Source organism: Xyrauchen texanus, chromosome 50, assembly GCF_025860055.1.
Source record: "Xyrauchen texanus isolate HMW12.3.18 chromosome 50, RBS_HiC_50CHRs, whole genome shotgun sequence".
Lineage (NCBI taxonomy): Eukaryota > Metazoa > Chordata > Actinopteri > Cypriniformes > Catostomidae > Xyrauchen > Xyrauchen texanus.
The window spans coordinates 16,756,908-16,782,808 of NC_068325.1; the positions used below are offsets into that span (position 1 = coordinate 16,756,908).

A 25,901-nucleotide genomic window follows, 5' to 3' on the forward strand; every position below is an offset into this window, starting at 1 on the left:
TTTGAGCCTTAAACAATATTGACAAGACAGCTAGCATTTTTCAGCCTCTTCTGCGAAACTCTCAATTGATTATGAAATGTAGAGGAGGTCACAGTAAAACTCTCAAACTTATCATACCTCGGGTTTATTTTTAGACTCATTACGATGCTAGGAATGGGCTAATAAGCGTAGTCAGTTAATAAAACTACACTGGAGTATAAATAATCATTTAAGCGATAGAGATCTTATTTTATGATTTAAATAGCAGGAAGTAATGCATTACAATTCTATGCTAGAGGAGTTGAATATAACATGATCAGCCTTCAGGCCGAGAGAGAGAGAGAGAGAGAGAGAGAGAGAGAGAGAGAGAGAGAGAGAGAGAGAGAGAGAGAGAGAGAGAGAGAGAGAGAGAGAGAGAGAGAGAGAGAGAGAGAGAGAGAGAGAGAGAGAGAGAGAGAGAGAATGTCTTTGCAGTGGTAAATCTGCATTTCTTAGTGAGAGGAATAGGTGACGAATCTCAGACTGGAGCTGATTATGACACACACAATACATGGTACAGTACGAGAGCTGTTACCCAGGCAACACGAATGCCTCATGGTTTTATATAACTCTGGTCAGAGCCCTGAACTGGAAATGTCATGTCACCTTCAGTCTTAAGACCTGTCATTTCTGTTATTTTCACCTACAGCGATGTTCCTGTATTACTTTATTTAGAAATCGCATTCAATAGCAAACATTATTTTTGTTATTGTTCATTATGTTTTTTATCTTTTTTTTCAGTGAAAGATAATCATAAATGATGACAAAAGCCAAAATATTAAATGCCATGGATCGATATTTACAGAGTAATCCATTATTTTGTAGAGGGGGGTCAAAATGGCAATTTTCACCTATTGTGAAACAAAACTATAGGTCAAAATTGTTGCCCCTTGTGGCCCAAAGCTGGAAGTGTTGTTGAACATATGGGCACAATTGAGCTTCAGTTGCAGTGGCATCAAAAGCAAGTTGTATTTTTAGTAAAATGTAGTGCAGTCAACAGAAATGCATATTTTATTAGCTCTACCCTCTAACCCAAACCCCAACCCTAAAACAAACTGTCACTCGAGTAAAAATGTAATTTTAAAGTAAAAATGCAACCTCAGAATCATGCTTATGCTTTGAATTCATATCAAATGTATTTATTTTTAATGCAGACTTTGGTGGTTTGGCATTACTGAGCACTTCGGCGCTATTAGAGATTTATTTGAGATCTCTTCTGCAACTCTAGAGGAGACATGAGAGATTACTGGGGCATTTTTCACTGGAGTTTAAGCAGAAGTCTTTATTTGATATTAAAAAAATCTCTTTTGTGTTATGATTATTATTATTATAATTTTTTTTTTTATCTAACCCAGTTTTTTCAAGTTTGAAAAATATATAAATATGATTTATAAATATTAATAAATAAATAAAATTAAAAATAATAATAATAATGGTGTCTGGGACTGTCTGTCCCCAACATTCTGACTTTTTGGTACATTTTTCCTTTAAAAAAATTTTTACATAAGAAAATTACACACTTCAGCTTTACTCAGGTTGCAGTGCAACAAATTGATTAAATCAAGATTTAGTTTTTTCACTGTTAATGCATCAGATATTATGTATGGAGTGATACATTGCTAAAAAATATATAATTCAATATTTCAGTAAATTATTAAATACATAATAAAATATTTAAAACACTATAAAACCATTAACTTATTAGTTAAATCACTAAATAAATAAATTGTGCCCACTGTCACTGATTAACATGTCAAAACCATTAAAAACACTGAAAATTAAAAGACATGAAGCTCATGCTTAATATATATATATATATATATATATATATATATATATATATATATATATATATATATATATATATATATATATATATATATATATATTGTATATATATATATTTGTATCTGTTCATATGACGCAGAAGTGCATCAAAACTAAATGAAATGCTAATTTTTAAGTGTTACACTTACATGTATAGTTTCTTTTAATAAAATATGTCTTGTGTATGCCTTTTCAAAATAATAGCCTAATAATAATAATTATTATTATTGTCATTAAAAATATATATTTCTAACCAGATGAAGCTAAATTTGTAAGCTACATTAACTGTTGAATATGTTGTTAACTGAGTTTTCTCCGGGTATTTCAGATATTAATATATTTATGAAACAGAATTTGTCTGTTCGTGTATAACAACATTATTCTGAAGGCAGGATGTGTCAAGCAAAATGTGAAATGTTACACACATATTTGCAGTGAATAATAAATACAAATTCAAACATTAAAATAAATTTAAATAAAATCAATATAGCCTAAACACAGGTGAAAGTCTCGAAAGTCTATCAGGAATTTTTACGATAGGACACCATAATATAGTTAATAATATTAATAATGTTACATTTATAAAGCGCCTTACCAGAGTTCAAGAACATTTAACATTTTCAAATTTAGCACAGTTTAAAGACGAAGAAGAAATAAGATGGAGCATGTTTCAGTTACTTCATTTTAAATAAGGAGGAATATTCCTAATAGATGAATACTCTATGGAGCATTTAAACCTTCATGAAGCAATTAAATAATATTTATATATTTTTTTGGAATATAGTGTTAACCAGTTAATAACCTTAATCGCTGATGTGTATATAAATGTGGTCAACGGATAGACGAGCTCCGACGTGAAATTATCTCTTCAGGTCAGGAATTTAACATCGCGCTCAGGTTTAGGCTATAAATGAAACATGAGAATCACGTTTGAATCATGTGATACATTAACACAGAAATTTCAAGAAGTGGAAAGTGTATATGATGACGTATCTAAATTAATGTTACACTTGACCAGCTCCAGACACAAACAATTAACAGAGACCGCAAATGGTGTCGAGACACTTTCATTCATAAGGTTTACACTTTAGAAATATTGGCTGCACAGATTCATAAATTTGTTTTAATTGTGGATATGTTCATTTAAAATGCCACTTTATCCATGTACTTTTTAGATAATCAGTCATACAAATACTTTTTATATTATTCAGATGAATCCGTTATTCGTTTTGAATTCAATATATGTGCCTTTCTGAATAAGGTATTCGGCTACGAGCACATCTCTAATACTCACATTAAGCAATTGTCAACCCAAAAAACCATTTTTCTAAGAGTGTGTAAACAACGTGTTTGGTAAAAAATGGATTAGTATTTGTAAGAATTAACATTTTATGAACTAACCAAAATGAACGAGTTTATTGTTAGTTTATGTTAACTATTGCGTAACTAATGTCAGCTAGTATTGGGTAAGTTACTTAAAAAAGTAATCCATTACAAATTTCTAGTTAATCCTCTAAAAGGTTATAATAAGATTACTTTATTGATTAATTAATGAGAAAAATAATCATATTATAAATTACTGAACTTTTTTTCCAAGTTACTTTTTAAATACATTTTCACAGAAAGGTTTATTTTTCCACTCTACGAATTCAAAAAAGGCTCTAAATTTACTTTTTGATAATTATTGCTTTCCTTTCATTTGTCAAAGATGCACAAACATAAGTACATATGAACATAGTTGTTTATATGTTTAAACTGTATAAATATAATATTTTTTGAATATGAGTTAACCTTGTAATGTAGCTAAATAGCTAATTACTTTATCAGATTACACCCATCACTTAATGAATACAACCTTATTTTAAATTATTTCAATGTTTCAAATTGTAAACATCAATTAAATAAACAATGTTATATATGTGGTTTTAAGTGGCATTCCTAGTCTTCCACATATCTCTTTTCACCTGAAAAACTGTACGATGCATGTTAACATTTTCAATAATAAGAAAACACTTCTGTGGTTTCAGTGAAGTGTTGAAAAGGTGTCTTTTAAAATGGTGTCGATTTGTTATTGACACATTTCCACAACACAGCTTGACCTTTCCTGAAACCCTGTTTTTCACATTGATTATCTGTCTGGCTTGTCTTACATCTGAATCACTTTTAAAGGAACCTGTGGAGGTTGTTGCCTGCAGTACAGTTTTATGGTCTTTTGATGAACTGGTTGTAATTGTTTGAACTTCAGTGCTTTTTTAGTTCTGAAATCATTTGCCGTCAAGAAAAGAAAAAAAGCACCATACAATTATCATAAAAAATGGTCCTAAAAACTTGGATTGGGCTATATTCCAAATCTTCTGAAGTAATACAATAGCTTTGTGTGAGGAACAGACCAAAATTTAAGTCATTATTTATGATCATCTTCACCTCCAGTGAGCTGTTAAATGTTGCGACCATGTCATTGAGTCAGTTCAATATCACAGTTGACTTGAAACGCACAGTAGACGCAAACAGTTCACACTAATGTCCACAATAGCATCCCTTGTGGCAGTGCTGAGAATGCAATATGTTCTGTTGTTTTATAAATTGCGGTCTGACACATTTCCAAACACAACAACGCATGATATCCAGCCTGAAGATTGAGAACCACAAAGGACTGAGGGCCACATTTGGCACCGGACCATTGTTGACCTTGTCTCCCCTTCTGTAGATGTTGGTTCTGTGGAGGGACTGGCGTACCACAGAGGCTGGGATGTTCTCTATTGGACAAGCTCTACCACGGCAACCATCACCCGCCACAACATCGACCAGACCAGACCAAATGCCTTCAACAGAGACACTGTGGTGGTCTTGTCTGAAGAAGACCATCCACACGTCCTCACTCTGGATGAGTGTCAAAGGTGAGACAAGAAGTTTCTCTTAAAGGATCAGTTCACCCAAATATTTTGATTCATTAATTTTTTTTACTCATCCCTGTGTTGTTATAACCCTATATGACTTTCTTTCTTTTTCTTAACACAAAGGGAGAAATTGTGAAAAAATGCTGTGCTCAGTGATTTCATACAATGGCAGTTTATAGTACCACCTCCTCTTCAAGCTTCAAAAGAATGCAAAAGTATAATTCAGAAGTCTAATAAATTATTCCATGAGACTCATGATTGTTATGAAAGTATGCGATAAGGTTAGGTTAGAAACAAACCAAATTCTAATGTATTGTTTAGTGACAATTTTCACATGTTCATGTAAGGGCACGAGAGCAACAATTCATGCAGCCTCCTCGTGGCATTGTGGCGTTCAAGTGAAAACTTGTTTTGTTTATCTAAAAACAGGTCCTCCACATTTATAAAGACAACAGAACACAACACACCTGCACACAAAACAGAGAACAGAACTTCTATCAGGAAGACTCACAGGCTTGAGTGAAATTGAAGATTACATTTATTTGATGAATATAAAACAGAAAAGTAATGTCTCTCTTTGGCGTAGGCCCGTCTGGCGGTCCAAAGTTGTAGTACTCGGAACCGTCATATCCTGCCGGAGATAGGAGGCGGGGCGAGGTGCCTACCCCTGTGCAGGACAGGAATCAACTGGTGGTGGTGGGGTGGTGGAGGTTGCCACGTTAGCACACTGAAACAGGAATGTGATAGATTGTGAGCAGACTTATAAAGCAATGCTTACATGTGATTGGCTGGGAATTACCCAGCTAATAGTGCAATGATGTACAGCTGCTAGTCTTCCCGCTAGAACTACGCTGCGCTTACATTTACTAAACATGTCTGAAGAGTTTGTGGTCGAAGAATTGATGCATTTCTATGCCCAGACTTATTTTTATTTAACAGAGTACTCGGAAATCAAACAGAAACATAGAAAAGGCTACAGGCAGCTACATGATATAATGTATCTTTTCTATATTAATCAGAGTTTTTGTCCTAACCAGCTGTGACGAGTGACGGTACATTCTATCGATCGCTTGTTTTCTATTTTCAGCATCGTGCTGGTAACTCCATTCGCGGTGAACTGGCACCGGTCCAAAAAAAAATAAAATAAATAATAAGGCTGGGCATAGAAATGCATCAATTCTGCAACAACATACTCTTCAGATATGTTTAGTAAGTTCTGTTCTCTGTTTTGTGTGCAGCTGTGTTGTGTTCTGTTGTAGCTATTGCTGTGGAGGACCTGTTTTTAGATAAACAAAAAGAGTTTTCGCTTGAACGTCCCAATGTTGCGAGGAGACTGCATGAACTGTTGCACTCGTCATATAGGGTTATATAAACACTGACTGAAATTTCATTTTTGGGTGAACTATCTCTTTAGGTTTACCTTAGATACTTAGTACAGATGCCTGTTTTCACCTAAATGTTGCTGGTCTGTGGGATATGTTTTATAATTTGTAACTTTTTAAAATTTGTAACTCAAAAATAAGCATGCTAAATCATGGTGTAAAAGTTTGAGAACATATTTAACTTCAAAGATACAATTTAATTAAAATGTTCCCAATTTGATTCAGTCTCTATATGCCTGCATGGGCTACTTTTGAGGTAACTGTCAGAATACAATTCATGTCTAAGCTAATCTCATGAAAGTACATGGCAAATTATTAGCAAAATTATTTTTCGTGGCTTCTTATGTGTATCACGAGGCGTAATGTCAACTGTATGGCAAAAAGCGAGTTACATGTTCTCCCAAACAAATGTGGATTTTAAGGTTAATGCTTTTAAACAACAAAACCATTCTCCCTACCCTAAACCTTCAACCTAAACCTGACAAATAGTTTCATAAAAAACAAATGTGAGATGAAAAGCACAATTGCTAAAGCAACCATGCCATTTTGTGGTGCATCTATTGCGCTTTCGGGTTAAGTGTCGACTCACATGTTCTTCAGGACTTGTGCCTCTTTCTCCTTTTTATCACAAGTGCAATGCTCTTTCAGTTGAGCCACCCTGCAATTTTATTGTGTGCAAACAAGCTTATAAATATTGTTGGTTATATAATGCAGACACTTAACTTAAAATGTATTGCCTTAAACATTATTTGCTATAGTAAAATTGTTCAAATGTCATAGGACGGCATCATGTGAGGAACAGTGTGGGAAGTAAGTGTTTATGAACTGATAATGAGCACTGTAACATGTGATTTGTATGAAAGGGAATAAAAGTCGTTGTGGTTTTAGCCCTTCTGCTGTTCATTTCACCAGGAAACCTCTGTGATATGAACAACAGGCCACGTAAAAATCATTTCACAAAGATGTATGTGTATTAACAGGATTCTGTGAGACTAGGTGTATCATTTCACTTAGTGGTGGAAAATTGGCTAGAGATTTGTGCAAATAAGCAAGTACAAATAATGTAATTTTAAACCATCATTAAGTAGCAGATGTTATTTAGTTGAATTTCGAAGAATAAAGCCAGACATTGCCTAGAGATAAATTAATCCTTATTGTAACATTTTAAGCTTGTTTCTCTGGGTAATTTTCTTGTGATGTTTTTTCTTGCAAATCCTTCTCACATTCATTTATTTTGTAACTGAGTGCTTGTGCAATTCAATTTCTGCTTTGTTTAGTGATGTAGTAGAGCCACAGTGCTTCAGTTTGAACAGGGAAATCTCATCTCTCTCAGGCTGTAAAAATGTATTGAAATAGTATTTTCATTCAAATGAAATAACTCTCAAAATGTCTAAAGTGACTCCACCTAATCTCATAATAACCCCTGTTAAAATGTTTGTTTTGATAGCTATCTTTCAAAAAGGTCAATGAAAGGAGCGAGGGATTATTTTGGGAGTAATTAGGCACCGGACCACATACAGTGTATTCATTTGACATCAGTGAGTTGTGTGCTTAACAAAGTTTAAAATGTGAAAACAGGGTGACCTGTGCTATCTTATTCATGACAAAGACGGCATTAAAATCCAAACGAGTTTGCACCTCTTGATCTCCGCCAGCCATTTCCCTTCATTAACAACTTTTAAACCATTTATTAAGTTGCAGTTTTGTTCATTTATTTATTATTTATCCTCCGATTTAATTGTGTGGAGGTGGGTTAAAAGGAATGACGCTACTAATTTAACACAATTTTTCCATAGCGTGACAAAAGCTCAGCTAGTTTCACAGTAGTGTAGCATTTCCAGTAACGAGTAGGACTGAAGCGCCACTAAACGCTACTTTTGTCACATTGTAATGTGATCACAGCAATGGAGATGAGGGAGTAATCAAACATGCTCACCTATACCATCTTCTGTCTCTCATGTAGTGCTGGGAAAACCAAATCATTTAAGTGATTTACTCCGTTGTTAATGAACTGGTAAAATACCCTAATAATTTAGCTTTGGGAACTAAAGTATGTTGGTTCTTTCGGACAATTCGTGTAAATGAACTATTTTACATACATGATTCACTTGAGCCCCGCCCAGCCTTAAAGTGACTTTGCCTTCTTTTTTTTTTAAGTATTTAGATAATTGCTGCTGTTTATCACTATATGTTGATTCAGATTTATAAAACAGGATGTTTTCTAATATTATTCGTGTTTTTTAAGTATAAATTTACATTGTCACTCGGTTTGTTTATTATTGTTATATTATTATCTAAAAATACTTTGTTTATATAGTAACTTCAATATATTTAGCTACTTTTTGTTACTAGCGTGTAATGTAGCTAACTACTTTTTTTTAAAGTTGCTTGACTGTAGTTTAACTACTTTAAGCAATGTGTAGATTGTAGCTTGGGAAGCTACCGTTTCGATGTAGCTTCCCCAAAACTGGTGGTCAGCAATGAAAGGAAAATTTGGCTGCTTTGACAACATTAGTCAGGCTGTAGCAGCCATAGCTAGCATGTTAGAGCATTAGCATGGGAGTAAGTGGCTGTTTTAGTTAGCAAGAAGCCTCAGCAATCCAAAAGCTGCCAAAAATCACAACTAGAACTTAGTGGCTGACATTGCAATGTGCTTTCACATGCCAAACAAACACACTCATCTTAAACACATGGACATGCTTATGCTTTGAAAGACTAGGTTATTGTCTACTATTACACTGCAGACTTTTTGATTATAATTGCAGATGAAGCTGTTGTGTGTTTGTGTGTGTGTATATATATATATATATATATATATATATATATATATATATATATATATATATATATATATATATATATATATATATATACACATACACACTCACCTAAAGGATTATTAGGAACACCATACTAATACTGTGTTTGACCCCTTTCGCCTTCAGAACTGCCTTAATTCTACGTGGCATTGATTCAACAAGGTGCTGAAAGCATTCTTTAGAAATGTTGGCCCATATTGATAGGATAGCATCTTGCAGTTGATGGAGATTTGTGGGATGCACATCCAGGGCACGAAGCTCCTGTTCCACCACATCCCAAAGATGCTCTATTGGGTTGAGATCTGGTGACTGTGGGGGGCATTTTAGTACAGTGAACTCATTGTCATGTTCAAGAAACCAATTTGAAATGATTCGAGCTTTGTGACATGGTGCATTATCCTGCTGGAAGTAGCCATCAGAGGATGGGTACATGGTGGCCATAAAGGGATGGACATGGTCAGAAACAATGCTCAGGTAGGCTGTGGCATTTAAACGATACCCAGTTGGCACTAAGGGGCCTAAAGTGTGCCAAGAAAACATCCCACACACCATTACACCACCACCACCACCACCAGCCTGCACAGTGGTAACAAGGCATGATGGATCCATGTTCTCATTCTGTTTACGCCAAATTCTGACTCTACCATCTAATAATAATAATAATACATTTTATTTAAAGGCGCCTTTCTCGGCACTCTAGGACACCGTACAGGAATACATAAGACATTTAAAAGCACCAAAATTAAATAAACAACAACATTAAAAACAAAAAGAGGTAGAGCAATTGATATCATGTGAGATAGGCATTTTTGAACAGATGTGTTTTGAGTTGCGATTTGAAGTGGAAAAATGAATCGATGTTTCTAAGTTCGGGTGGTAAGGAGTTCAGAGACAGGGAGCAGAGCTGCTAAATGCTCTGCTCCCCATAGTGGTGAGATGGGCAGGGGGACAGACAGGTGTATGAAGGAAGAGGATCTAAGGGAGCGGGTGGATGTAGGACCATGGAGAAGATCAGACAGATATGGGGGGCAAGTTTGTGGATGGCCTTGAATGTTAACAGAAGGATTTTGTATTGAATACTGAACTGGACCGGAGCCAGTGAAGCTGTTGAAGAACAGGAGTGATGTGGTGAATAGAGGGGGTTCGAAGTTATGATGCGGGCAGCTGAATTCTGGACCAGTTGAAGCTTATGAAGGGATTTGTGAGGGAGGCAGAAAAGGAGAGAGTTGCAGTAGTCCAAACGGGAAGTGACAAGACTATGGACAAGAATGGCGGCAGTGTGTGGTGTAAGGGAGGGCTAAGGCGATTAATGTTTCGTAAATGGAAGTAGGCAGACCGGGTAATGTTATTGATGTGGGACTGAAAAGATAATGTGGTGTCAAGGATGACACCCAAACTCCTAACCTGGGGGGAGGGTGAAACGGAGGAATTATCAATAGTGAGTGAAAAACTGTCTGTTTTGGATAAATTAGATTCAGTGCCAATGAGGAGAACCTCAGTTTTATCACTGTTTAATTTGAGAAAATTTTGGGAAAACCAGGTTTTTATTTCTGTAATACAATCATTGAGGGAGGTGGGCGGGGAAGTGAATGAAGGTTTGGTTGAGAGGTAGAGCTGGGTGTCATCAGCATAACAGTGGAATTGAATGTTAAATTTGCGGAATATATTGCCCAGGGAAGGAGATAAATGATGAAAGTATGGGCCCCAGGACAGAGCCCTGGGGCACACCTGAAGTGACAGTAGAGGAACTGGATTTGAAAGACTTAAGTTGAACAAACTGAGTGCGGCCAGAGAGATAAGATGTGAACCAGTCTAACGGAGTGTGGGTGATGCCAATGGAAGATAATCTGTTGAGAAGGATGGTGTGAGAGATGGTATCAAAGGCTGCACTTAAGTCGAGGAGGATGAGGATGGTAAGGAGTCCAGAATCAGCTGCCATGAGAAGGTCATTGGTGATTTTGATAAGTGCTGTTTCAGTGCTATGAAGTGGACGGAAACCAGACTGGAACTGTTCATACAGGTTATTGTGGGATAGATGAAAATGGAGTTGAGAGGCAACTGTTTTGACATCTGAATGTCTCAACAGAAATCGAGACTCATCAGACCAGGCAACATTTTTCCAGTCTTCAACTGTCCAATTTTGGTGAGCTCTTGCAAATTGTAGCCTCTTTTTCCTATTTGTAGTGGAGATGAGTGGTACCCGGTGGGTTCTTCTGCTGTTGTAGCCCATCCGCCTCAAGGTTGTGCGTGTTGTGGCTTCACAAATGCTTTGCTGCATAACTCGGTTGTAACGAGTGGTTATTTCAGGCAAAGTTGCTCTTCTATCAGCTTGAATCAGTCGGCCCATTCTCCTCTGACCTCTAGCATCAACAAGGCATTTTCAGCCCACAGAACTGCCGCGATACTGGATGTTTTTCCCTTTTCACACCATTCTTTGTAAACCCTAGAAATGGTTGTGTGTGAAAATCCCAGTAACTGAGCAGATTGTGAAATACTCAGACCGGCCCGTCTGGCACCAACAACCATGCCATGCTCAAAATTGCTTAAATCACCTTTCTTTCCCATTCTGACATTCAGATTGGAGTTCAGGAGATTGTCTTGACCAGGACCACACCCCTAAATGCATTGAAGCAACTGCCATGTGATTGGTTGATTAGATAATTGCATTAATAAGAAATTGAACAGGTGTTCCTAATAATCCTTTAGGTGAGTGTGTATATATATATATATATATATATATATATATATATATATATATATATAATATTTTAAGGGCTCTGATTCAGTTTCTAGAAGACGCTAATGCAAAGTTTCAATACGGCATTTGAAGAAAATGTTTGAAATGTAAGAATCAATCAACTACAAAGCGTGCATTTGTGTCGATATTTGAGACCAAAATGTATTTGGACACTTAAGCCACATTTAATATGACATAAAGTTAATGTGCAAATGTCTTTGAATTAGGGTTTATCCCTTTAAGTGTTTAAATACTTTGTAAGAAATGTTTGGGGAGCCTAAACTATACTGATGGCATTTTCTCCCATCTCCTCAGCCTGATGTTTTGGACTAACTGGAACGAACAGAGGCCGAGCATCATGAGATCGACCCTGACAGGCCGAAACCTCCGAGTCATTGTTAGCGTTGACGTCATCACTCCTAATGGACTCACGATTGACCACAAAGCCGAAAAGCTCTACTTTTCTGACGGCAGCCTCGGCCACATTGAGAGGTGTGATTACGATGGCTTGCACAGATACGTGAGTATATAGATATTTTGTGTTGCTTTTTAAAAATGCATGGGTCTGGTTGAGGATGCATTAGCTGTATCTGGAGCAGAGTGGTTGTGTTAGGACCTAAATAGTGCAGGAAATGTCTTTTGGCCTTTTGTAAAAATTGTCTTTTTTTGCTGAGGCTTTAATAAACTCAGAAGATGACCATTGAATGCTAGGCACCATAAGAGGTGTTTTTTGAACTGTGCCTTTGGTTTGCTAGATTCTCACCTGATGTTCTACAAAAAAAGGTACCAAAATATTATTTCTGTTGCCTTGATGATCAAATAATAGACCACTAAACAATCATGGTACATTTTACTAATTGCTTTTTTTACTAGGTCTCTCGTTGCTTGACTTTACAGCATAGAGTTTGGTACTCAGTGTAGCTTATTCCTGCCATGAACCACCCATTTAGACAGGAAGATGCAATCTGACTGAAATATAAAGCTACAAACTAGATTGTTTTGTTTTTATGTGCAATTAAGGGGTGACATTTTATTAGATAAAATGTATGAGTGTGATCAGAATTTCTCTCCATCCAGAGGTATCAAATATGTTTTGACGCTCCTCGTCGGGGTCATCATCAATCTGTTGGGGTTTATTTTGCGATAAAGATTGGCCTATTGGCCTTTCACGCTCATTACATTGCTACTTAGGAAATAAATAATTAAATTGGCATGAAATATTGATTTGACTTCTCAAAGTTTTTTTTAAAGTTTTTTTTGTGAAGAAAGAGACTCTAGAAACCACTGAATTCCACCTCCATTCTGTTGGTGTTTATATAGCAAATATGACTGTAAATGACTGAATACTTATTGTCTCTTTTAAAACATGACTACTTCTCAAATAAATATATTGTAGTTAAAAAAAAATTATGTGAGAAGAAAAATACCACTGAGTGTCCAGAAACATCTGAATTCCACCTCAGGCTTGTGTTGGAGTTCTGTAAGGTGTTTTTTTTTTTTGGCAGCAAACTTGGCTGCTGATAATATTCATATGCAAATGAGCTTTGTGGAAAACTAGCGGGAAATTGTCCTTTGTTGCTAAAGGTTTGCCGGAGGTTCACTACTACTGGCGAAGAGCTGCAAACTTCTGGCAAACGCTTGCTTGTGAAAATAACGAGTGGCAAATTTGCCACAAAAAATTGCGCGGCTTATTTCGATTTTTTGTAGGGGTTGCCAAGTAAATAAATAAATGGACATAAAAATGTATTGAATGAAAATTAATTTATTGTATGAAAAGAAAGAGCTGAATTTCCCCTCTGGTTTGCGTCAGAGTTCTGTTGGGGTTTATATTGCGAAAAAGACCGTCTGACTGCTCATTATCCCACTTAGTACAACACCAATTGCCAAATAAATTAATAAATGGACATGAAAAAATGATTTTTTGTTGAAATTGCATTATTTTGTGAGAAGAAAAAGACGGTGGCTCCAGAAATGGACAGAGTTGTGTCGGAGTTGATCCTGTTTGCAGAATCGAATATTCCAGTGAGCCGTAAAATAGAAATATAGATATTTTTACAGACTTAGCCCAGAAAACAAAGTGGAATGTACAATTTTGCTCATGGGTAATTTACTTAAGCAATATCACACGAGCAAGAGTGCTATATGGCCCTACATCAGCACAAATGTGATTCGGTCGTAGGTAATTACAGCAGTGCTAATGTAGGGCCATATAGCACAATTGCGAGTGTGATATTGCTTGTATACAACAGTTCAATGAACAAGTAAATTAAAAAAAATTAGGAAAAACTGAGTACGGTCATAAAAACGCATTTGTGTATGGAACTACTTTATTACGCTATGGATCAGAATCTGTCGTTGCTGGTTCAAACCAAATGATGCATCCAAGCCTTTGTTAGTAATTCAAAATGTTCACTTCAGAAATAGTATCACGACTTGTGCTGTTTCTAACATGTCATTGGATAAACAAGGATAGACGGATGGATGTGTGTGTGTGTGAGAGAGAGAGAGAGAGAGATGGAGCTGGAGCGTGTGCGATCACCTGTTGCCACACCCAATCAGTGATCCTTACAGCTTTCCGAAGGTCATCTTTCTCAGTGGAATATAGACGTCCAAGTGGGGTATTCCTCTCTATTTCAGGGTAGCCAGTGCGCAAATTTCATTCACTATAGAAACATGTCCTCCGCCATTTTACACAGTATGTATCCAATGTGGAAACTCACAAAGCGCTGTTATATGTAAACAATGACTAACAGATTCACTATACGTCACCAACTGGCTCATATTACACACAAAAATGATCTTTTGCCCCCACCTGTTGGCTAACATATGTAATTTCAAAAATAAAGACAGTAATTCCTAACAGATATGCACTGCTCTTACACTTTAGTTTAGAACAGCACGAACACAAGCAGAGTGATACACACAGTGAAGCGTCTGAGTGCTGATGCTGTCACACCATCAGTGCTCATGGAACGTCTCGTCCAATCAGATTCGAGGACCGGAACTAAATGTGATATATTTGGTTCACACCAAGAACGATAACTATTATGATAACTATAACCATCAAGTTTTAAGAGAACTCTTTAATTCTAAGAGAATAGTCCTCACCACAGCTTTAACGATAACGCCACTGAGGAACAATTTCATTGGGATCACTTTGAGAGCAATTATTTCTCCAGCTGTTGAACGATTAAAACATTGACAGCCAATCAAAATCCATCCAACTTAAAAGGACTCAAGAAGCAATCTTCAAAATAACACATTCCAGCTCTGGATCGCCACTTGTAGAACACATAAACAAATTGGAAACTCCAGCTCAAGAACTGGCTATGTTTCTTGTGCATTCTTCTTCAGAATTAACAGACATGGGAGCTAGTTGCATACAATTATCTCAGGTATTCAGCACTTATGTCAACAACATTGTCTTGTCTCCTTTGAAGTTGGGTCCGTTTTTCTTTTGGGTTCTTTGAAAAACGTTGAGCAGAAGCAGGTCATCTACATACATTTTCTTGACTGTGAAGATAACTGCAGCGCATGTTTAGAATAAACAGATTGTTATCGTTTGTTGGGGTGGACGCTAATAGAGTTATCGTTAAAGTTATCATTCTTAGCGTGAACAGGCCTTAAGTCTTGAAAGAATTGATGCCTCTAACCTGGCAAATGTTGTCAAACTAGAACTGGCAATTTCAGATAGCACTTACCTTTTTGGTGTGCAATATGCATCAGGTGGTCAATGAACAGACTATGGGTGGTCCTTGGACTGAGACTTGACAACAGTCAACAATGCCATGGTGCGCTAAAAGACTCCTAGCTAGCTAACAAAATGGTCTGCCCGCCAGGCTAATAAAAGGTGAAAATTGAGCTGGGCAGACAAGGGAACATTTGTTTTCTCTTGTGTGAGACAGAGACCAAGTATAGAGAGGAAAGATACTGACAGACCACACTGTAGGAGGTAAATGCCATCTAGGTCTGCTGGTAACAGATCCATACTGTGGCCTTTTCAAACTTATACAGAGGAAAACAGCATGTAGTGGAACCTTGAAAATAAAATGGTTTTGGCCACAGATTAAAGAGAATTGTTTAAAATGATCAGTGCTTTCCATTTGATTTTAACTGATGAAACCTTTTTAAAGACATCATGTAATCAAAATGCTGGTTGCATTCTTAAAGGAATAGTTTGTCCAAAAGTGAAAATTCTGTGATTATTTGCTTACAAATGCCACCGGTATGATTTTCTTTCTTTGATGGCACAGAGAAGGAGATTTTTTTGCAGATAGTCTGAGATGATCTTTCCAATACAATAAAAGTAAGTGCTGATTTGACTTTCAAGCTCAAAAGGACCATGAAAAGTGCCGCCCAAACCGATCTAGGTCCCTTCACATGGTTATGGTTTCTTTTTCCATTGCGGTGCTGCAAAATCAGTATATGAATGGACTTCTAATTGGTAAGCAAGTGACCAATCGTGTGTCACCACGTCACTAAAATTGCCACGTTTGAAGTTCTACCAAAACAGTTCTCAGTCCTGTGGATGGTTAGCTAACCTTGCTGAGAAGTCGCCACTGGGAACGGTTTGTAATTCTACCAAATATTGCTTAAGTGGAAATGTTAGTGGAACCACTTGACTCAATGCTGAGAATGCGCTTATTGTTTAAGGAACAGGCATTTTTCCAATAATAGTAATATATATTTTTTAAACATCCCCTTTAGATGTGTCGCAACGCAGTCAAAAGAATGCTTGGAGATTCTGTCTAAGATATCCCTTTTGTGTTTTTACTGTATAAAGAAAATAATACAGGGTTCAAATGACATGGTGATTGATTGATTACAGTTTTTTTTTTCAACTAATAATATCATAGTCTTAAATGTCATGATTAAATCCCAGTAGATAAAATACCTGATTTGTGTCCCACCGAATATCATGTTTCACTTGGAAATATGTCTTGTACACCAAGTTACATTGCGAATACTTTTTCATGTTGTCTTTGGCCTTATCCACACTAATCCATTTTCATTTGAAAATGTTTCGTTTCTAACGTCATAACAATATGCAGTAATTGAGAGCTTTTTCGAAAGATTACATTTACGGTGGAGGATATATTGTTAAAAACCAAAAACAATTTTCCACACGTCCTCAACAGAAAGATTGTGTTATCTTACTGTTGTCAATAAACTGCCAGAGAATTCAGCTTTCTGCGCTTTTCTTAGTTGATGCTTTATGTTTGAGTTACCCTTTATCACATTAGTGGCATGAAAACACCAACAAAATCCCTTCTTAGAAGCTACTTCAAATGTAAGCCTGAACTCGAACTAGGAATGTCATGTCCTTGTCCACTGGTTCGTAGTTTAATGCTAAAAAGTTTAGATCTTAACAGAGTGTGCAGAGGTTTTCACCTGTCAAGGCGACAGCTTTGATATTAAAACGTTGTGCAGATGTCTGCCTACATCTCTGCATTTTCATCCGTCACCTTTAGAAACGCTCATAGAAGCACATGCAGGGACGACGACTGGGAATACACTTGGGAATAAAGACGCCTCGAATGGAAGAGGGCGAGAACATGTTTGACATGTTGTCATCACAGATTAAAGCGTGAGTCTTGCTCTCCGTGCATCAAGCTTCCTATTATTACAGAAAGACTCTGACATTCATACGGACAGCCTTTCAGAGACATCTGTGAAGAGGAGTTAATACCACTCTTCGAAACAGATGTGTGTGGTGCACAAACCTTCGGAAACAAATGGCAAAAGACCATGAAATGCACTTGAAGCTTACAAAATATGTGAAAACCTTTTTTGAGGGGCTTCTGTACTAAAGTTTGCAATGAATGGCTTGTTTTTTGCACAGACAAGTGGCACTGTTATCTAACAGGAAGTATGTCAGATTTATTCAGATGTAATCTATCCAGCACTGATTCTAGTTGACTAAAAGCGGTGCTTAAAATGTAAAGTTCTTTTTTTTTTTTTTTTTTGTCTTACACCACTGACATTTATTTTTTATTTTTTCATTTAATTTAAGCTCAATTGACAGCATTTGTGGCTTAAAGCTGATTACCACATCAACTAATTTTCGACTCATCCCTCCTTTCCTTAAAAAAAGCAAAAATCGATGTTACAGAAAAGCACTTACAATCGAAGTGAATGGGGTAGTTTTTTGGATGGTTTACATTTACATTTACATTTATGCATTTGGCAGACGCTTTTATCCAAAACGACTTACAGTGCCCTTATTACAGGGACAATCCCCAGGAGCAACCTGCCTTGCTCAAGGACACAATGGTGGTGGCTGTGTGGAACGAACCAACAACCTTCTGCTTAGCAGTGCAGTGCATTAGCCCACTACGCCACCACCACTCCATAATTTGTTTCAATCGTCATTTTTACGGTTGTTTTAGGGTTTATGGTGTTAAGTCAGTCTTTAAAGACTTACTTAAGTCATTGTCATGCCTTTCCACATAAATACACTCCATTTCTATGCAAATAAGGCTCGTTATAGATTGTACTTTATTCACAAAACTTGCCTGGTGCATTAAACATCATGCTATTACCGCCCGAGGAAAGCAGGCGGTAAACTGAATGTTATTCAAAAGAGATGTTCATGAACATTTTCTTTTGATCATGGCAATATAGCTAATATATTAAAATTATGATGAAATATTGGAGAAGAGTGTTCAAATATGACAATTATTCATATGTGCAGTGTAGTCAAGTTTAAATATTTTGTTTTGCTGTGGAGCATTTGGCGAGTTGTTATTTTAACCCCTGACCATTCCTCTCATGTCAGCATTTCTGAGTGAAAGGTAGCAAATTAATTTCTGAATGTCACCCTACACCAACTTCTGGCACAGGAAAATACAAATACCTCGCTCCTCGACTAACCATCCTCGCAGAGGCCATGCGTGATGTATCCCTAATCCCTTTGCATCTGGGTTAATCATTTATAATGTCTGGGATAATGGAGTTGGGCTGTCCTTTGAGTGTCACTGTGGTTTCCCCCTCCAGCTTTGGACAGGGCTGTGGATCTCTTTTGAATTATACAGGCACTTGCTGTGGTTTATTTTGGTCTGGGCATCTTTGCTGTAAAATGCACACAATAAATTGCTTGATGTAACTGTCCTATAAAGCATGAGATATGTATTTTAATGAGAGAGTTTGGTTTATGCATTACCTGTGTTAAAAATGACTGAACTATTGAATGATTTACAAAATAATTGCTAGCATTTATAAAGTAAATTAACAAAATAAAGCATGTTTCACAAAGTAACTATCAAATGTGTAGACACTCTAACTAATCCTTTTTTATTACTTTGTCCAATTAAAACTTTGAAATCTTATGTAGGCACATTTATGTTTGTTTACAAATCTTATTTCAACACAAACACAAGGTGTAAAGTATATTATATTATATTTCTAATAATTATATATAATTGTTTCTTAATATTAACAGAGGTTACACAGTTTCTTTATCAACTAGTTCTTTTTTTCACTATTCTAAATTTTGCTTTTGAAATTTATAGGTCATTGTGAAATCAGGGCCCGGAACATTCTTTGGCTTGGCAATTTACAGAGACTTCCTCTTCTGGTCCGACTGGGTGCAGCGTGCCGTGATCCGCTCTGATAAGTTTACTGGAGCCAATATGAAAGTTATCCGGGCCAACATCCCTCATGAACCAATGGGAATCGTCGCCGTTTCCAATGACACCGACAGCTGTACGTAACTTCTTTTCTTTGTTCCTTGTCGCATTCACATTCCCCACAGTATTTTAAAGGGATAATTTCCCCCTGTTTATTTTCTGTTTATTGGAAATTGAATTTTTAACCGATTGGCTGATGAATCATGTAGACCAATTTGTAAACAATTTGACTAATTGATTAAAAAGAACCGGCTCAAAAAAACGATTCGCTCACAATTAGAATATCACTGTGTCTTGCATGAAAGTTTTACTTTGCACAAGCTCTACTCAAGCACAATATCTTGGGTATTTAATGTTTTAGAGCGAAGCAAAACCAGAAAAATGTATATTCACTATAGAGATTTCCATGACGTTTGAAATTGTATCAATTTACCAACTTTTCCAGGCCTCGGAGAAAAAAAAAAGAATTCAAATTCCTTGATATTTCCAGGTTTTCAAAGACCGTGGGAACCCTGATATGTTTTAACTTTGAATCCAAACCTAATGTTTTAACACAAACGTTTCCTGAATTGTTTCAGAAATGTTCTGACAACAAACCTTTATTGTTTTTTTTCTTATCCACATTCAACTGAATCAAAGAAAGTTCTAAAACCAAAAAGTTCTGAAAAACTACCAGATAAAAGAGTGTTTTTGTTTGTCGCTTTGTGTATTGATCGCAGTAGACACACAGAGATTGTTTGTATTATTCACACAAGGTGTCTGACAGCAACACAATGGAAAGTCAGTGGTATTTGATGTGTCAGAAGTCACTTGGGGGGCTTAAATTTTGTAACTGCGAGATGAAGCCAAAACAAAATCAACACATTCTGACTTGGGGTCAGATAAAAGTTTAATTTGTTTACGTTAATGTTCTCTGCTGACTCTCTCGGTATTGAAGGGAAAGCCAGGCTTATATCAGCATGATATGACAAATACGTAAACATATTTTATTCTCTGGCGACTCGACATCATCAGTTGAGACTTTTCTATTTACCATAATTCTGCCATTTAAAGGAAATTCAAAAGAAGCTAAACATTTCGAGTATACTGTTAACATATTATGCAAAGAAACCAATTCAGGTCTAAAACTACAACATGAAATGTATAGACTTATCAGAATTTATAGAATGTTACGTATTTATAGAATAAGCAGATTTCCATCTGCTTCTTTCTTGGCTTCAATAGCAATATTTCTTTGTTTGTGGTTCAAGCCTCAACGTTTCAAAGGATTCTAATGGAAAGCAGCTTGGAGTCTTGGCATCTTTAAACACAAATGGAGATTTTCTCATCCTGAGTCTTTCTTAGGAGATTTGGCCCTCAGTGGCCACCATCCATCCTATCTATATGGTGCAGATGACGCTATTAAGGGAATTCGTTCAGACAGTGCAGTAACATGCTCAATCTTGGAAATGTGGGAGAATGACAAACGCATACAAAGCCATTTTTATTATTAAATACTGCTGAATATTATTGGAAAAAAAAAAAAAATTTGGTACATTCCAAAAGCTGTATGTATGAACACATTATTTGGCAAATTGCAATCTGCCTTTAAGAATTCTCTATTCTGATTGTGTCTCCAGGCATCTGATGCCTTTTAACAGAACACATTCTGTCTGCCACTGTACACTCAATGTTTCAGTTAAAACACACACACACACACACACACACATTTTCTCAAGGCTTGAAGGGCACTCGTGCAGTGCCAGTCAGAGGGTTGGACTCCTCAGCGGGTGTGAGTTTGAACTGTGTTTGGCACAGACATTGGCGTGGAGCGCGGGGCTCTGAAGCATGCCCTATCTCCATACACACGGCTGCCAGACTCAACGCCCTGGGCCGAGTGTATTTCCCTGCACAAATGGCGAGGATTCAGATGAGTGCATTGGGCCAACGTCTTTCATTGTGGCAACATGGGGCTCGAGTCCTGGGAGTCTTTTGCTTATTATGGAAATGGGGCTTTAAATAGCTTGAATTCTTCAATGGTTGATTTCAGTTGGCCGGCGATTATAAAGGAATGTTTGTACATTTGAATAAAAGCCATTGCAGATGGTTCTACTCCTAAAATAAAGCAGTAAGCTTGTCTTAGTAGTGGTTAATCGAAACAAGGACATGTGTTGGTGAGTAACAAACTGAAGAAGCGACGTTACTAACATAATTAGCAGCATTTGAGTCATAATGTTGATTACCATAAAAAATTATTCCGACTCGCCCCTCGTTTATTTAAAAAAGGCATGTAAGGGGGTTAAAGGGAAGGGAGCAGGCGAGAACCGGCTTAACAAAATAAATAATATTTAATTCAATAAAAAGACATGTCTCAAACATAATTCTCTCTCTCTAGAACTGTCGTCACTGGCCGCCTTTATCCCTTGCGTGCCCCATCAGGCTGATTGGGGACCTGGCACGTGTTGTTAAAAGCCCGGCCCCGCCCTCCTCCGCTATTCAATGCACTTACAATAGAAATGAATAGGGAAAGTCCGTAAATGCTAAAATACACCAAGTCCCATTCAATCAAGCCAGTCCACTCAGCGGTCACCTCGGGAACACTAATGGGCTGCTCTTTTTTAATGATACAAATGGCATAATAGTACATTATCTCAAATAAGGTGACAATATTTAACTTTTTTTTTATTTAACAATAAATAACTTGAACAAAATACATTTACACTAAATAAAACTACAATTATTTTGTTAACCCTTGTTAAATACAAGTCTGATCCCTTAGAAATATGATAGCAAACCTCTCCTAAAAATGCTGCATGATTCATGCCCACAGCATAAATGTTGCAGGCAGAGTTATGTGCCAAAATTTAATATAAATCCCTAACCCTCCACATGACACTTGCCCTAGCAAACACCACTAAAACATCTATGTCTTGTAAAGCATTTGGAAAATGTTCCCTCTTAGTGTGAGAACTTTACTGTTTTTACATGATTTGTTTAGAAAAGAAAAGATGATGTATTTGAAGTGTTATCTAAGACTTCTCTTTGAACTTCCAGGTGAGTTGTCCCCCTGCAGCCTGAATAATGGAGGGTGCCATGACCTCTGCCTTTTGACCCCGATTGGTGCGGTAAACTGTAGTTGCCGTGGGGAACGCATATTACTGGATGATAACAGATGTGTATGTAAGTCCTGTACCCTCTCTCTGTCTCTCTCTTTCTCTCTCTCTCTCTGTCTTTTTATCAGACTTTCTTTCTACTTGCTCTAAATTTTCCAACCTCTCCATCCTGTATCAAGTGAGCACTGTCCTAAAATACTTCTTTATTTACAAATAAATAAACACTTTAACTTGGAAATAAATGTGTACTGTGTAAGGTATGCAAATAATATTTTCTTCCACTTTCGAAAGGAGAATTAAAGATATTAAAGTTGACTCAACCATTTTATTTACTTAGAATATGCTAATAATACAATTACGAGTTCTGTGAAGGAAAACCGTGGAGGCTGACTGACTCTGGATTAAAATTCCAAGTGTATGTTCAGGTCTGTGGAGCCGCAGGGCTGGAGACAGAGAGCCGATGATCAGGAGAAAAGTGGGACAAAACGGCAACTTTTAGTTGAGCGAGAGTAACATGCTGCAAATCCAGGAAGAGTTTGCACAAGAAATATAGCAGGGAAGTTCTGCCTGAACAACCTCTTGTACCATACCTTCCCCCTTATTTCATCAAACAATTACAATGTTCTTAGTAAGAATCAGATTGTGAGCTAAAAATATATCTAGAATTATTTGACATCTAGATAAACACCTGTATGGAATCTATATTCTAGATCCATGTTTGAATCCATATTTCTTATACTAGATTTCTAGAATCTAGATTTCACATCCAGTTTGTGGCCTAGATTCTAGATCTGATTGATATTCATATTCCTTTTACTATGGATCTAGATTTCAAATTGTTATCTTCATCCAGGATGAGATTATCCAGATATTCCATTTACTCTTAATCTAGATTCTATATCCAGATTGTAATCTTCATCCAGGATGAGATAATCCAGATTATTTTTAATCTGAATATAAACTCTAGATCCAGGTTGTGGTGAAGATTCTAGATCAGATTGTTATCTTCATTCAGGATCAGACAGTTATCCTTATACCATTTACATTGAATCCAAATTCAAGATCCAGATTGTGGTCTAGTTTCTAGATCAGATTTTTATCCATATAGATTTTACTCTTAAACTAGATTCTAGATCCAGATTGTGATCTTCATTCAGGACAAGATTATCCAGATTCATTTCAATCTAGGGTCTAGATCCAGATTATGATCTTCATTCAGGTAGAGATTATCCAGATTCCTTTCACTCTTAATTTAGAATCTAATTTAGATTCTAGATCAAGACTGTGATCTTCATCCAGGAAGAGTTTATTCAGATTTATATTATTTTAAATCTAAATACTAGATCCAAGTTGTGGTGAAGATTCAAGATCAGATTGTTATCTTCATTCAGGATCAGACTGTTATCCTGACACCTTTTACTTTGAATCTAAATTCTAGATACAGATTGGGGTCTAGATACAAGATCAGATTGACATCCAGATTGCTTTTACTCTTAAACTAGATTCTAGATCCAGATTGTGATCTTCATTCAGGACAAGATTATCCAGATTCCTTTCAATCTAGGGTCTAGATCCAGATTGTGATCTTTATCCAGGATGAGATTATCTAGATTCCTTCTAATCTGAATCTAAATTGTCAATCCAGGTTGTGGTGAAGAGTCTAGATCAGATTGTTATCTTCATTCAGGATCAGACTGTTATCCTGACACCTTTTATTTTGAATCAAATTTCTAGATCCAGATCGGGGCCTAGATACAAGATCAGATTGATATCCAGATTGTTTTGTTTTTAGACTTTAAATGTAACTTTGTATTTATGTAAATAAACCTGCTCTGATTTTAGATTTTAGGGCTAAATCCTCATGCTACTGTTTTCATTTGTTTTCTGAAAGAATGCATTACTAGAGACCATTTTCAAAAGTCTCTGTTTGTAGTGGCTGTACTGGAAAATGTTGTTCCAGTGTGGACAGAGTTTTTTTTTTTATCTGTCCCATGTATCACAAAGAAAGTTGAACAAATTCAGGATTCCCGGCTTTAGTATTAGTTTGACAAATTGGCCACCAAAACCAATCAGGCTTAATTAGGGTTAAGTGGTATCAAGATGTTATCAACTTTCTTTATCAACTTAGAGTTTGATCCTTTGTTTATGATTAGTTCAAGAGTGTGTTCACATAAATGAATCGAACAGCCAATCACATGCAACATCGAGAGACTTCACTTCATTCTAGAGAGTCAGCACAATTTACTTCTCCACTGAATATCTTTTTGAACACAGTTACACATTACAAGAGGACATTATAAAAATATGATAAATGAAAACACATTTACACAATACAAATGATCACCATGAAATCATGAATAATTCAAACACATTTACACAGCACAAAGGATCATATTTAAATGATAAAGCTAGCAAAAATAAATATTTCTGCTGCTCCGAGAGCTCGAGAGAAATGCTGAAAACAATCTGAATGTGAAAAATTCTGATTTATCGCTAAGTGACTTTGTATAGGTCCACAACAAGAATATACATATTCATTTTAAAAGTTTAAAATCTTTAATATAATTTAAATGTTTAAATATGAATTTAACTTGAGCTTAATATCCTTTAATACTATTAAAAAGTAATACACTATTAAACAAAAAGTGAGCAATTGGAATACGAAAAGAATGTATGCTCGACTTATTTATTCTTTCTTTCTAGCTACATGACACACAATAAAGACAATTTAGTGTGCCAGTTACTTTTATTTAACTTCAAGTGAAATTATGGGTGTTCGTGGCATCTCTACCAGCAAACTCATGAAAGAATGGGTTTGGGTGGCAAAACACACTTTTCTAAAATATTATCTATAATGGGGAGTGATTAAGCTTTTAATGTTTTAAAATCGATCATTATTGATATGCATTGTATTAATCCATCTTTTTAGCCATTTTCATAGATTTATTATGTCAAGTGATTTTGTGGATTTCTAAAATAGTTTATTTGAAGAAACGGGGAGAGCTACACTTTACTTACAGATGATTGGTCCCGTACCTGTATGAGATCTCTTTTCGGGAATTTAACCTGCCCTGGAGCAGGTTAGCCATTTAGCATATGTTACTATGGCGATAAATCCAGATGAAAACCAATCCACCTGACTTATTTCGCAAGTTCAAAGATTGTTCAAGCGAAATATAATCTTACCAAGCTAGCCCCTTGATCCTGCTTTGTGATATAGGCCTGGAATCTAGGTTCTCATTTTGAGAGATTTCTTCTCTCTCATCATAGCCATGAACTCCTCCTGTAACATCCACTCTGAGTTCCAGTGTGGGAATGGTGAATGCATCGACTACCAGCTGACATGTGATGGCATCCCTCACTGTAAAGACAGGTCTGATGAGAAAATGCAGTACTGCGGTAAGAACCCAATCAAAGAGGATGTTGTGTTTGAGCCCTCAGGTACATTTATGAGTGGAATGAAGGAACTTACAGAAGATCTTACTGTTCTCTTTTGACATG

The 25,901-nt window shown here is 36.4% G+C and overlaps 1 pseudogene; it reads left to right on the forward strand.

The window, feature by feature from the left end:
- Nucleotides 1-25,901, forward strand: part of LOC127641003 (low-density lipoprotein receptor-related protein 1B-like) — a 303,445-nt pseudogene that overhangs the window by 186,420 nt on the left and 91,124 nt on the right.